The sequence below is a fragment of the Homarus americanus genome, unplaced genomic scaffold (assembly GCF_018991925.1).
Source record: "Homarus americanus isolate GMGI-L3 unplaced genomic scaffold, GMGI_Hamer_2.0 scaffold43718, whole genome shotgun sequence".
NCBI lineage: Eukaryota > Metazoa > Arthropoda > Malacostraca > Decapoda > Nephropidae > Homarus > Homarus americanus.
Window position 1 is genome coordinate 302,649 of NW_024748480.1, and position 13,478 is coordinate 316,126.

A 13,478-nucleotide genomic window follows, 5' to 3' on the forward strand; every position below is an offset into this window, starting at 1 on the left:
TCGTGTCCTAGAGAATATAACCCATGACAAACTTGTCGTGACTTGCTTGAAGAGTTATCGATCTCGAGGTGTAAAACCTATTTGGATATTCAAGGAGTGGATCTTTTAATAGATATTCACATAAATGAAAAGTTTCACAATGTAAACAAAGAGCCTCGTGCAGTATCACCGCACAAGTGTACGAAGCAGCCAGCCACCTGTGTAGCAGAGCTAGGGGACGGGGACCGGGTCGGGGATCCGGGGTAAACGGGGTTCAGACCTCAGTGTATTACTGACTGCGGCGAGGCGAGTAAGTACTGATGCCGTAGAGCGGTCTCGTGCGTTATGTGTTTCTTATAAGATTATCCGAGTGTAACGTCCAACCCAAGTGTGATTTATAAATTATTATGGATAAAGATAACTACTGTGTTAAGATTATATGAATTCTAGTGTACGAAAAGTTGTTTATTGTGATAGTGTTGTTAAGTTATCCATGAAAAACTGTTTTTGGGCAAGTAGTGGTCTACTTTACTCGATTGGCTGGATATTCAGCAAGATTATAAAATAATGGTAAATCTTATCGGCAAAGTAAGTGACTACCTTAACAGCATCTAACTTTGGTGTATGGGTTCAAATTATCCGTAGGTGATTGTGGTAAAGGGTTTAGTGATCAGAGTATATCAACAGTCAAGTGGATATATAAGTTTACATCAGAGAGAGAGAGAGAGAGAGAGAGAGAGAGAGAGAGAGAAAGAGAGAGAGAGAGAGAAAGAGAGTGCTTCAGAATATAAAGTGAGGAACTTCAACGCTGACAGGAAAGAAGCCTCTGTGTGCTGGCTCACCACCCTGACACCCACCAGCCCTTGTCTCACCACCCTGACACCCACCACCCCCTGTCTCACCACCCTGACACCCACCACCCCCTGTCTCACCACCCTGACATCCACCACCCCTGTCTCACCACCCTGACACCCACCAGCCTTTGTCTCACCACCCTGACACCCACCACCCCTGTCTCACCACCCTGACACCCACCATCCCCTGTCTCACCACCCTGACACCCACCACCCCCTGTCTCACCACCCCACACCCACACCCTCTGTCTCCCACCCTGACACCCACCACCCCCTGTCTCACTACCCTGACACCCATCACCCCCTGTCTGACCACGCTAACACCCACCAACCCCTGTCTTATCACCCTGGCATGCTGTTGCCCAAGGAATTAGCGTATCATCATCACCTTCAGATGCCACGCCAATATCTTCCTTCTCCAATATCAACAGATTCTCGGGATGACGGAGAGGAACCCCTGTGAGATTTACCATTGCTTTCTCGGATTCTTTTCCTTGCTACTCCTCCCTTGTCGACCTTGACAAGTGTCCTCTGAAGTTCTGTTCCATATCGCCTTCCTGTTATTATTAAGAGTGCGTTTTTGAGAACGCCTGTGTGGTTTCCATCCCTTCATCAACCTTGTAATGTTAATCTGGCTTACCATCGACAGTAGAGTATGTTTTCTCCCGTAAATCGTTCCTTTGCTGTTGTTTCCTCCATATTGGTGCTACAAGTATTCTCTCTCTCCCAAAAACTTTCTCGTATTGCCACCTCCTCCCCCCTCTCCTTATTCTTATGACTCACTGAACACCCCCAAGAACTAGTTTGTGGTGCCTCCCCCAATGTTATCCCGCCACTGCCACTGTTAGTACATAAGGGACACCCCAGAGAGTTACAGTACTACCCTTGGTGTATCCCTGAATTCCCTTTCGTTCTCCTTTCCTCTCCTCTCCTCTGTCACCACCCACCGAACGACCCTGACAAACCTCCTCCACCAACACTTCCTGTATCTCGTGGTAGTATCTATTGTATACGTGAGTAAGAATGTAAACAAAAGAAAGAGTAACTCAACAAAACCTTCAATATGAAAAGAAAAAGTAAAATAAAAGAAAATAGTTAACATGATTATAGGCGAAGCTTTGGTATATTTTTTTTTTGTAATTGGTCTGTTACAGTTGGTATACTAAGAATCTCTCACAGTCGATTAAAGTTTTTTAATCTACCTGGCCTCCGGTGTTAAGTGTTGAAGAGCCCAGTTGTTTTTCTTTATGCTGTTGGTAATTATTTTTTCTTTCTTTGTGTTTTATTTAATCTTTATCCTCTTACCTTTCTCTTCATTCTTAGATTGTTATATTATTTCTGGTGATCAAAGAAGTTATTGTCTCGCTGTTGTTTTTATTTCTTCTGAATATTTTTTTGTAAATCAGGTTCATTCGATGATTTTTTTCTTCAATTCTAAGACTTGTTTTTTGATTCTTTGGGTTAATGACTAGACCTGCTCTCCCTAACACCAGCCAGATGATTCCTTAACTTTTAAAATACATTATTGTATTAGTCCACCGGAAAGTATTGTGCATTCGTGTATAAGTGTTATTACATACATAGAGTATAAGGGCTTTATTGGGATGCACGAGCAGTATACTGTGAATTTCCGTGATGGAGTAAGTAACACAAGGGCGTTGTGTTGTATTTTCCCAAGGTTCAACAAGGGAGTGTCTCTAATGCAGCATAATTTAGGTCAACATTATCTATATTGGTCGTGTTGAGTGGCGTTCAGTTCTCCGCTATGCTGTATCACTTCCGTTCACTCTTTCTCGCTATTTTTCAGCACATTTTATTTTCTCTCTCTCTCTCTCTCTCACTCTCTCACTCTCTCACTCTCTCTCTCTCTCTCTCTCTCTCTCTCTCTCTCTATTTATCTATCTATCTATCTATCTACCTACCTATCTATCTTTCTCTTGCTCTTTATCTAACATCCTCTCTCTCTCTCTCGTAATATTTTATTCATTTTGTGTCTATTTAATCGTTGTTGTCTCTCTATCTCTCTCTTTCTGCATTTTCTTCTGTCTTTCCTGTTCTATGTTATTCTCTCTTTATATTTCACTCTCTGTCTCTATGTATTTTTCTCTCTTGCACTTCTATTTTCTCTCTGTCTCTGTACTTTTATTTCCTCTCTATCTTTTATTCTCACTCTTCATATTTCCTTCTGTTTGTTCCACTTTGACTCTCTTTCTTATATTTTTTTCTATTTGAGAAAAAATATCTCTTGGTTCATACAACACAAAACACATGTACAGTATATATAGTAAGGTCGTACATGGATTTATGTGTGTGTGTCTGTGTGTGTGTGTGTGTGTGACCATGAGTGTGTGATATGTATACATGCATGCATGAATATATACACATGTTATTAAGTTCTAAGTTTTAGGTTACAGCCGAATATACGTGTTTTTCCTGCCATTCCTTCCATCTGTCCGTTCATGTCTCTGTCCGTCTTTCCGTCCAACATTGAAACGCATAAATTTCCTTACAAATTTTCACGAAAAGTTCTGAAACTTGTTGCAAATCTTTGGAAAAGATCAGTTGTTTTCTGTTTCTGCAATGTTACTGCAGTATTGTAAACTGATATGATTTTTATTCCATTTTTTTTAAGAATCGGGTAATTGGATAAATTATTTTCAAGAAGGGGGATAGATCACTATCCTCTAACTACCGCCCAATCAGTCTAACATCAATAGTAGGCAAATTACTGGAAGCAATCATTTCAAACTATTCGAAATCACCTGGAGAAGCACCGATTGATCAATGATTCCCAGCATGGCTTCACAAGCGGACGTTCTTGCCTAACGAATCTATTAACATTCTTTTCATCAGTTTTCGAATCGGTGGACGAGGGGCACAATTATGATGTGGTATATCTCGACTTTAGCAAAGCCTTCGACAGAGTCCCCACGAAAGACTAATTAGAAAGGTAGAAGCTCATGGCATCAAAGGTGACATCCTTAAATGGATTAGGGCGTGGTTACAGGACAGGAAACAGCGAGTGAGCATTAACGGCACTAAGTCCCATTGGAGCAACGTCACAAGTGGAGTTCCCCAAGGCTCAGTACTTGGACCATTATTATTTATTATATACATAAACGACATAGATATCGGCATAGACAGCAACATAAGTAAATTTGCTGATGACACTAAAATAGGACGTGTTATCAAATCTGATGAGGACTCGGCAAAACTACAGGAAGATCTAAACAAATTTTTCGAATGGTCTGAAAAATGGCAGATGAAATTCAACGTCGACAAATGTAAAGTACTCAGTATAGGAGATGTAAACAGGGAAACCAGATACCAGATGAACAACGATGCCATAGAGAAATCCTACTGCGAGAGAGATTTAGGAGTAATGATAAGTAGGAACCTTAAGCCAAGTAAACAATGTGTTTTTGCTCGTAACAAGGCTAATAAAGTACTTGGGTTCATACAAAGGAGTGTTAGTTACAAGACTAGCGAGGTCATCCTAAAACTGTATCTTGCTCTTGTGAGACCACACCTGGATTACGAATCAGTTCTGGTAACCGTATTACAGAATGGATATAGAATCCTTGGAAAGAATTCAGAGGAGAATGACAAGACTAATCCCGGGCATTAGGAACCTTGAGTATAGAGACAGATTTAAAGCATCTTAATTTGCACTCCCTTGAGAGACGTAGAGCGAGGGGCGACCTGATAGAGGTGTATAAGTGGAAGGCAGGGCTAAACAAAGGGACATTACAAAGGTACTCAAATTATCCAACCAGGAGCGAACTCGTAACAATGGTTTTAAATTAGACAAATTTAGATTTAGGCGTGAAATAGGTAAACACTGGTTTGGAAACAGTAGTGGATGAATGGAACAAGTTACCATATATCATCATTAACTCGAATACGCTGAATTGCTTCAAACATAGGTTGGATGCTCATATGAGCAATAGGGGTTGGGTGTAAACGGGACTGCCCAGTATGGGCCAATAGGCCCGCTGCAGTTTCCTCCATTCTTATGTTCTTATGTTCTATAAGGTATTTTTGCTTAATCCCCGTTATTTTGTCCCGGACTTGATAAATGTGGGGAATTTAGGGATTTGTAATGAGGTTTGGGTCATTTCCGTCGTAATGTAAAAAAAAAAAAATCCATCCACCTGCTCTCTACTCTAATCACAAAGTGCTTCAGTGACGGCACAGGTGCAACGTCGCTTTAATTACTTCCACAACACTCAGTCAATAAAACTTGTTATGAAGTTTCTTATACACAAGGATCTTGCTGGTAATAGGAACCAGCTAAAGGAGAGAGAGAGAGAGAGAGGGGCAGTTAGGATCTTATAAGAAGGCAACACCTTGCGGAAACACACACATACACACACACGCACACGCACACACACACACACACATATCCATGATTATTACACACACACACACACACACACACACACACACACACACACACACACACACACACACACACACACATATGTGACGCATAAGTCGGTATAACTGCAAATTAAAGAAAAAAAAATTTTCTCGAAAATTCCAACTGACCTGTATATGGAGACTACCAGGTAGGGCATCGTAATACAAATTATAAATGGATAGCATCATTACTAAACATTAGCTAACCCCCCAGTGTAGGTATAATTTAGTTATAATAATAGACGACGCTTCTAATGAAACATAAGGGTTCTACGAATTGCCATTAAGTTTTATCACCAAAACAAAAAGTTATTCCTAATTAAGATGAACGTCAGTTGCGTTTTGAGGATTAATGGGATGATTATCTCTATTCCCTTTGATATATGTATAGAGCCAGTTTGTTGTTATCCTACATTATTTTCAGTTTATCTTCAAGTTTTAACGATACTAAGCCACTTCGACAAAAGTTCTATTCCAGTGCATCGCTAAAATACATTCACTAGCAAGAAACTTTTGCTATGACTCATTCGGAGTTGTTTCCAATTCATGGCATATATAAATGGCTTTGTATGCAAGTTTTTGTGTTCAACCTTGGTATGTCCCTTAGAGGCATTACCCATGATTGTTGGTTGCAGCGTTTTTCCTGCGTGTCTGACGGCTTTGCTCGTCAACCTTACCTGCGTTGATAGATTTAATTTGAGTAGGAAAGAAAATTAAGTACGTAAAGATTTAACACTGAAAGCAGAATGAGGAGGAGGAGTACAACGGGAAGATGAAAAAAATAGAACAAAAAGGCGTAAAAAAGGGAGGGGAATATAGAAGGAAAAGGAACAGGAGAAAAATGAAGGCGATGAGAAAAGAGGAGGAATAAAATAAGAGATGGAGGAAAACGAGGAAGAGGAAGAAGGAAAATAAAGAGTTGAAAGAGAAGGAGGAACGGAGAAGGAAGGAAAGGGGAGAAAAATAATAATACACAGAATTATTCTGAGCTTGCATGTCAGAGACTTATTATTCTCAGGATGACACAAGCGTGAGGCGGACGTCGTCACAGTCAGAGAAGATCGCAATTCTCTTCAGCTTTGCGAGGTTACCATAGCTCAATTTACAACATCATCATAATCATCATCAACAACGTTTTACGGCCATTTTCCACGATTGAATGGGTTACCTACGATGAGCTGAAGACATTTCTCCATGTTGAATAGTCTCCTGTAGTCTCTTTTGTCAGGTTCTTAACCCTAATGTAATTTCTTACAACCATCCCCATGTAATTTTTGGCCTTCACAATTAGAATCATACATATCTTGACTCAATTGATTTCTATTCTATCAACATGCCAAACCATCTCGGCCTATCTTTACACAAAAGTTCGCCAATACTCTCAATACCCAGTCTCTCTTATTTCTGAGCAGGGTTTCCTATAATTCAGTGCCACATTGCATACTCACTTCACCATTCTAATTTCAGCTCGCTCACTACCATACAACATTACACACCTCACGTCAGCTGCATCCATCTTTCCTTTCACGCGAAGGGAAGGTCCCCCTTCCGCCAGTAAATGCAGCAACTCCAAAAACTTCTTCCAGCCTCTTCTGACTCTTGAAACTGAGCTAGTTCCAGCACCATCTCCACCATTGATCATGTCATCCACATAGCAGAACTCATCAACATATTCCAGGGATATATCTCCGACATTTAGCTTCTTCAGCCTTGCTAAGGCCATATGATTACCTGCGTATACAGGGCATTTAAAGTTTGCACTATCCTGCACTTTGTCATCTATCTCGATCACTGAATTTGTTACTCCTAAGCTGCCCTGTTGCATTCGTACTTCTCATTCAGCACTCGACTTTAGTATTTTTTCAAGCATCCTTGATTTCCTCGTTATCAACCAATACATCTTCCAGGCCTTATGCAATCTTTTTTTCCTTTATCATTCTGACCACTTCATCGTCCCAAGACCATGTTACTTCATGCCTGGCCGGGCCCTTCGTCCAACCATACATCATGTCTGCCGCACTCGAGAGCATCCCTTATTTTGGCCCAGAATCTCGTTACACAACCCCTCACACTGTCGCTAGTTGCTTCCACTCTTCTCAGCTCAGCACAAAAGATATCCCTCCCCGGAAACACACATCTTCCTCTCTCTGCATCTTTTAAGATATCTTTGCTGCAAGGCACATTCTTCCTCGACTATGAACTTTACATCCCCAAGAAATTTCTTTATCTGATTCAATTAAAGTCTGTAGTAGTCTGTTTTTGTGTCACGTAACTCATACATAATCAGACTACCCTGTCTCTTCTTAAACAATGTGTTTCATACAATCATGTTAAATGCATCTCCAAACGCAAGTATTCTTTCCTACCATATTCCTTGTACCGTAGCATGTTCTACCATACACACCTTCATAACCTTCAGCGTGTACTGTACACCAACATGACCGTTTAGGTGAGTACCCAGTACGGCAATCTCTCTTTCACCAAGTTCTAACACTATATACATCAACTTATCTAACAACTTATCCTTCTACAAAGCGTTGCCGATATAACAGTCACCAGATTTTTGCCTACTAGTTACTTCAGAAACATAATTCTCACAATCACCCATTTTACCTTCAGCACTTTTTCCACCCACATTTCGACAATCTAGCTCCCTACACAATCTGTCTCAGATTCACTGTCCTTTGTATAGATTTTATGTGTCTTTCTTAACAGCGATCATCCTTCCCGACCATTTTATTTTCACCTCGTTTTTGAAGCATATCAGACATCGAACTTTCTATGGCTCAATGTCTCCACAATCACAACGGCTCTTCCTGGCACCGTATCAACATTCGGACGTCTCGCTCTGAACCCAAGAACGCCAGGTTCCTTCACTTTGATCGCACTCAGTTTTCTATGGCAACCATTCGTGTAGTGTTATTATTCAGTCCACGTTCATAATTTCTTACCGTCTTTGAACCTATTACGACAAAGCCTCGAAATCTGGTACAGGTAACGAATATCTGGATCACCTGAAGAATAGACATATTTCACTTGGTGATTAAATACCTTAATGCTAACTTATTGTAACCTAACTTAACCTTATTTATTATGATACCTTATCATGAATAAGTTAAAGGGCTCTAAAGGCACACAGAACTAAAGACAATTGTACCCTGTATTTAATAGCCTTTGTTAATTTAACGAAAAACATGCTTAAAACGCAACTTTAATTACAATAAACAATACTTTGGACGAAAGTATAGACACCAGTGACAAACCAAAATTAAATGCAAATTTCCATCGATGAAGAATTTGGTGTAGGCTACATAAGAACCTGTGAAGATGAAGCCTTTGGATGATAATACGGAAGAAGATGAAATTAATGCAGTTCTTGTCTCTGTTGTTGAAGATTATAGAGAGTTTGGGAAATGTTCTTGCATTGTGACTGACGGTGCAAGAGCCAAGACTAGCAGAAAGTGGGTTAGTTGGTTTGTTAAAAGAAAATGGGGTGAATTATATCAAACTTCAATGAATTATTCACCAGGAAGCTTTCTGTGGGAAGATATTATGTGTGTCAACATGAGAGGTGTTGTCAGCAGTTTAAACATCATAAATGGTGGCAAGTTGGTAATAAATCCAAGAGACAGAAAAGTCATAAATATTCTTGGAGAAGTGAATGTAATAATACAGTCACCTTCCGGTGCACTCACATATCAGGTGGCTGAGTGCAAATAAGTATCTTCGTCATTTCTTGTCGCTAAGAAATATTTATATTTTACTCATCTAGAATGTACAAATTGGCCACGCACGTGAGCACCAAGATCAACTGCAGAGTTAAATTTCCTTCGCCCACTGGCGTTCCTTGCGGACAAGACAGCCTACTTGAATATGCTGAACCGAAGTCACAGGGAAGGCATCAGTATGTCTCCCAGCTAGTGGGGTACATTGGAACTGCAAGAAACTGCAACTATTTACTGTGTGTCTAAAGGATAATGATATTTCACACTTTTCTTCTTATCGGGAATTGATGACAGATGATAATAAGGCGGAATTTTCAAGTATTGCAGAAAGAATTTAAGGTATTTCTGGTGAGTTTGAAAGATTTGTAGACTGAGACAAATTCAAGCCCAGTCTTGATTTATTCACCAATCCCATGTTAGCTACAGTTAGACACGGTCACAGATCTTGTTAGAATTAAGTGAGCTGCACCCTGACCCATTTTTAATAACAAAGAAAGTAAAGGTCATGTCAGTCTCTGGAGACTGGTTTGTAAGCAGCGTTTACTAAAAGTACACATATTAATTTTGTGAAAGCACATTATCTGTTATGAAACGATTGAAAAAATTGGAACCAATAGGGAAATATAACTTTTTTAACCTTTTTTATTCCTCTTAGTTATTTACCACTTTATATCTATCAACATGTTTCTATGTGTGTCTCATTGAGGAGGTAAATTTAGTAATTACTTTACCACAGGTAGTAGGTAGTAAGCAGCTACCAAACAGGGAGGTACTACCGCCTTGGAAGATATTGAAAGCATAATGTGTTGTCACGAAAATTGTGACCAAGTCCCAGGCTGCAAAGCTGACTTTCTGCCTCATTTTCACACAATTGCAGGGTCTCAATTGTTTCTCAAACTTGAACAACACAACATACATATTGTATATCGTTTCTCACTCATGATTTATTTTTTCGTTTTTGTATTTATTTAATTATTATAATTATTATTATTATTATTATTATTATTTTATTTTTATTTTTGTTAATTTGCTATTAATTTTATTAATTGTTGTAATAATAATAATGATAGATATTATTATTATTATTATTATTATTATTATTTATTATTATTATATTTTCGCCTTCCAGGCCCTGATGTGGGTCAGTGACCTGTGCCAGGGTGGGCTAATCCCCGTAAAAAAAAAAAAGTAAGGCAGAGGATTGAAGGTGCCACAGTTATATGCAGTAATGATTTCAAGTAATCATATAATGCCCTCACCTATATGGGCGGCCCGGGAACAGTTTATCGTGTGTTCTGGCCCAACAATGCCATGATGTTGAACCATGTGCAATAGGCTACTGAAACAGAAAAGAAGAAATTGCATACAATAACGGATTTTTCTCTTCGTCATATTTAAGGAGAAATCTGAATTTTGGTTTTTCACAAAATATTTGTCTAAATCAGCTCCTTGACTAGTGCTGGCCACGAGCGAACCATAGACGGACCACAGCGACGGAGGCGAGGAAACGGTTAAAAAAATTAATTGGATGTTATCGATAGGGCCTTAATTTTCTATACCTATTAGACAAGTCCATTGAACTCACTCTCGCTTTACTATGTGTACACGAGTGTATGCTCAAATGGAGTTAACGTATTGAACGCCCGAATCAACATCACTTGAATCTGGTTAGCATTCAACCTCAGCTCCCAGATGTTAAAACCTGTTATATCACTGTCTTGTGGGTGTGTGTTTGAGTCTGTTTAAATAAAAAAAGTCAAAGCGAGAGGAGATTGAGGAGGAAGAGAATGAAACGGATGCCAAAAATGGAAACACTGGTGCGGAATTGAAAGAACAAGGTCATGTGCTGATGTTCCACGTGGCCTTCCACTGGGAGGAACCAGTCGCCTCTCCCTACACAACACCTTTGTGTCGATATAAATATTAATTTCCAGCGCATTGTTAGTGGATGCTACACCAAGATGCCCTTTTCGTTGAGTAAAGCTATCTCTCATAAGTTTAGTTTGTGACTTCATGAAAAGTATAACCAGATCATTGACAATGAGCAGATCGTATGAACTGGTCACACTTAAAGACTCGCAGTACACACCTGACTGGCTGCCTGGCAACTCGCAGTACACACCTGACTGGCTGCCTGGCAACTCGCAGTACACACCTGACTGGCTGCCTGGCAACTCGCAGTACACACCTGACTGGCTGCCTGGCAACTCGCAGGGAGAGAGAGCAGCAGTGAGGCCTAAATGTCTCACACTCACCATGACTTGCAACAATATTCTGAGGTGGTCATCCAGTGAAAACCTCGAGGCTATCGTTGCCGTTATATAATTTTTTTTTTAGCATCACTGTACACGCGAAAAGACATACTATTACTTTCTTTTCATTTTGGCGAAAGTATATTGTGAAATAATTTTTTTTCCTGAAATAACAGTTTATACATGGCAAACGTTGGCATGATTAGTTTTTACCTAATGTGATTACGTGAAGGTAATAGAAATTTTTCGCAGTTTCATATGACGCTCTTTCTTACACTTCCACTTTGGGGATGCAAAAAGATAAATCTTCGAACCTCCAAGAACCCGGATCCAGCATCAGCTCGCTGCCCGCTAGTCAAACAGGAGCCGATGTCACCCGCAGCCTGCTGGTCGCTGCCCGCTGCTATTTGTTGTTTCAGCAAACCTAAGTCTAAACCTGTGTGAATCAAGATGTAACAATTTTAAAGAAAACATACATAGTTCTCTGGTTTAGCAAAGACTTGCCTTTTAAAGAGAACTTGTTTGATTTAACGACGACTAACTTGTGTTAACGAAGGTGTACTTGTGTTAACGAAGGCGTACTTGTGTTAACGAAGGCGTACTTGTGTTAACGATGGCGTACTTGTGTTAATGAAGGCGTACTTGTGTTAACGACGATTTACCTATTTGAGAAAAGGACATCTATTTTAACGAATACGTGACTAGTTTAACTAAGATTTATTTGTTTTAACGAAGACCTACCTACCTGAAAAACTACTTGCCTATTTTAACGAGGAATAACCTGTTGTCACGAATAATAACCTGTTTATATGTCTTAGCGATCATTGGATTATTTTAACCTATCTTTACCTGTCCTAACAATCAGGCATATTTAAAAACAAATAAATAGGTCTCGTTTACCTCTTTAACGGACAGTGGAAATACATAACAGAATGCAAAGTCGTAGCACATATTTTCCAATAATATATATACAAGAAACAATATGATTTGATTTGTCTCTTAAATTTTTTAAAATCACAAGAAACTGACAAAATTACAATCACTCTTCAGACAAGTTACCATTTTTTGTGTTAAGAAATTAAAGGTATCTTGAAGTCCCTTAACTGTTTTAAAATAGTCCAGTGTTGCTATTATTGACGCGGTGTTTCTTGCAGGTGAAGTAGTAGTGGTCGTGGTGAAGCATTAATGATGAAACACCTAATACCTTCGCGTGGTACCGTTCCACATAAGCTCCCATCATTGAGGTTCCTCTTTCCCTTGACCAAAGAGTGAGGGATGGATGACAGATAGATAGATAGATAGATAGAAGTTGGATGGATAGATAGATAGATACATACATACATAAATGGATGAATGGATGGATAGATACATAGATGTCGGTGGCATTTATTGAGCATATAATGAATAAAGTGACACACAACACATAATGTTATATAAGAACTAGTTGTACAATTCACTCACAAATTGTACATTCCAACAAATCCGCTGTGTTAATAAAAAAAATTCTTGTTTATACAATAGAAGTGTGTGTGTGTGTGTGTGTGTGTGTGTGTGTACATTCTTGTCGACACGGATGGGTGGCGCCACTATTGTATCTATATAAACCCAACTGTCTCTATTTGCAAAACCCCATTGCCTGTTCATGAGCCTTTCTAACTATTTGTGAACCACGTAGCTGTTTATGAACTCCTATGCGTATTTATGAACTGTTTTCAACCCCGAGCCTTTACTTTCCAGAAATTTCGCTCTCTGTTTAAGAACCTCTAAGCGTGCCTTGTAGCTGTTTGTGAACCTTCCTTATTGTATATGAGCCCGTTAGTCTTTATGAACCCCAGTGATATGTTTATGATCCATTCTAATTGTTTGTGAACCCCGACTCTACTGTCCATGAACTTTTTACGTCTCTTATTGGTGGTGGGCGGAGAGCAGCTGACTTTCTCACCTCAAGACCTTTCACTCCTGTCTTCTCAGCTTACTCCTACTCACCCGACCTCAGCTACATTTGATATTACGTCCCTCACGAGAGACAAACATTCATCAGATCAGGTTAGATGACCATCAGACGCCCTGGGCTCTCTAATCAAGTCTAAAATATAAGAAAGGAAACAATTAAAATTAAAATCGAGAATACCTTTTTCATTATTCTTTTAAAAGTGGCAAATTTGTAAATTAATAAGGAATAAGCACGGAAAAAAATTATAAAGGAAAGGCTATTGGGAAGAAAAGACAATAATAAATATGGGAGA

At 39.4% G+C, this 13,478-nt stretch overlaps 1 protein-coding gene across 1 annotated transcript in view; it reads left to right on the top strand.

Annotated features, from left to right (window-relative positions):
* Nucleotides 1-261: 261 nt before the first annotated feature.
* The window catches only part of LOC121880263 (sodium-coupled monocarboxylate transporter 1-like), a 65,830-nt gene continuing 52,613 nt past the window's right edge, over nucleotides 262-13,478 (top strand). The window contains exon 1 of the mRNA XM_042387415.1: nucleotides 262-289. The gene's annotated coding sequence lies outside the window, so the exon portion shown is untranslated. The remainder of the gene's footprint in view (nucleotides 290-13,478) is intronic.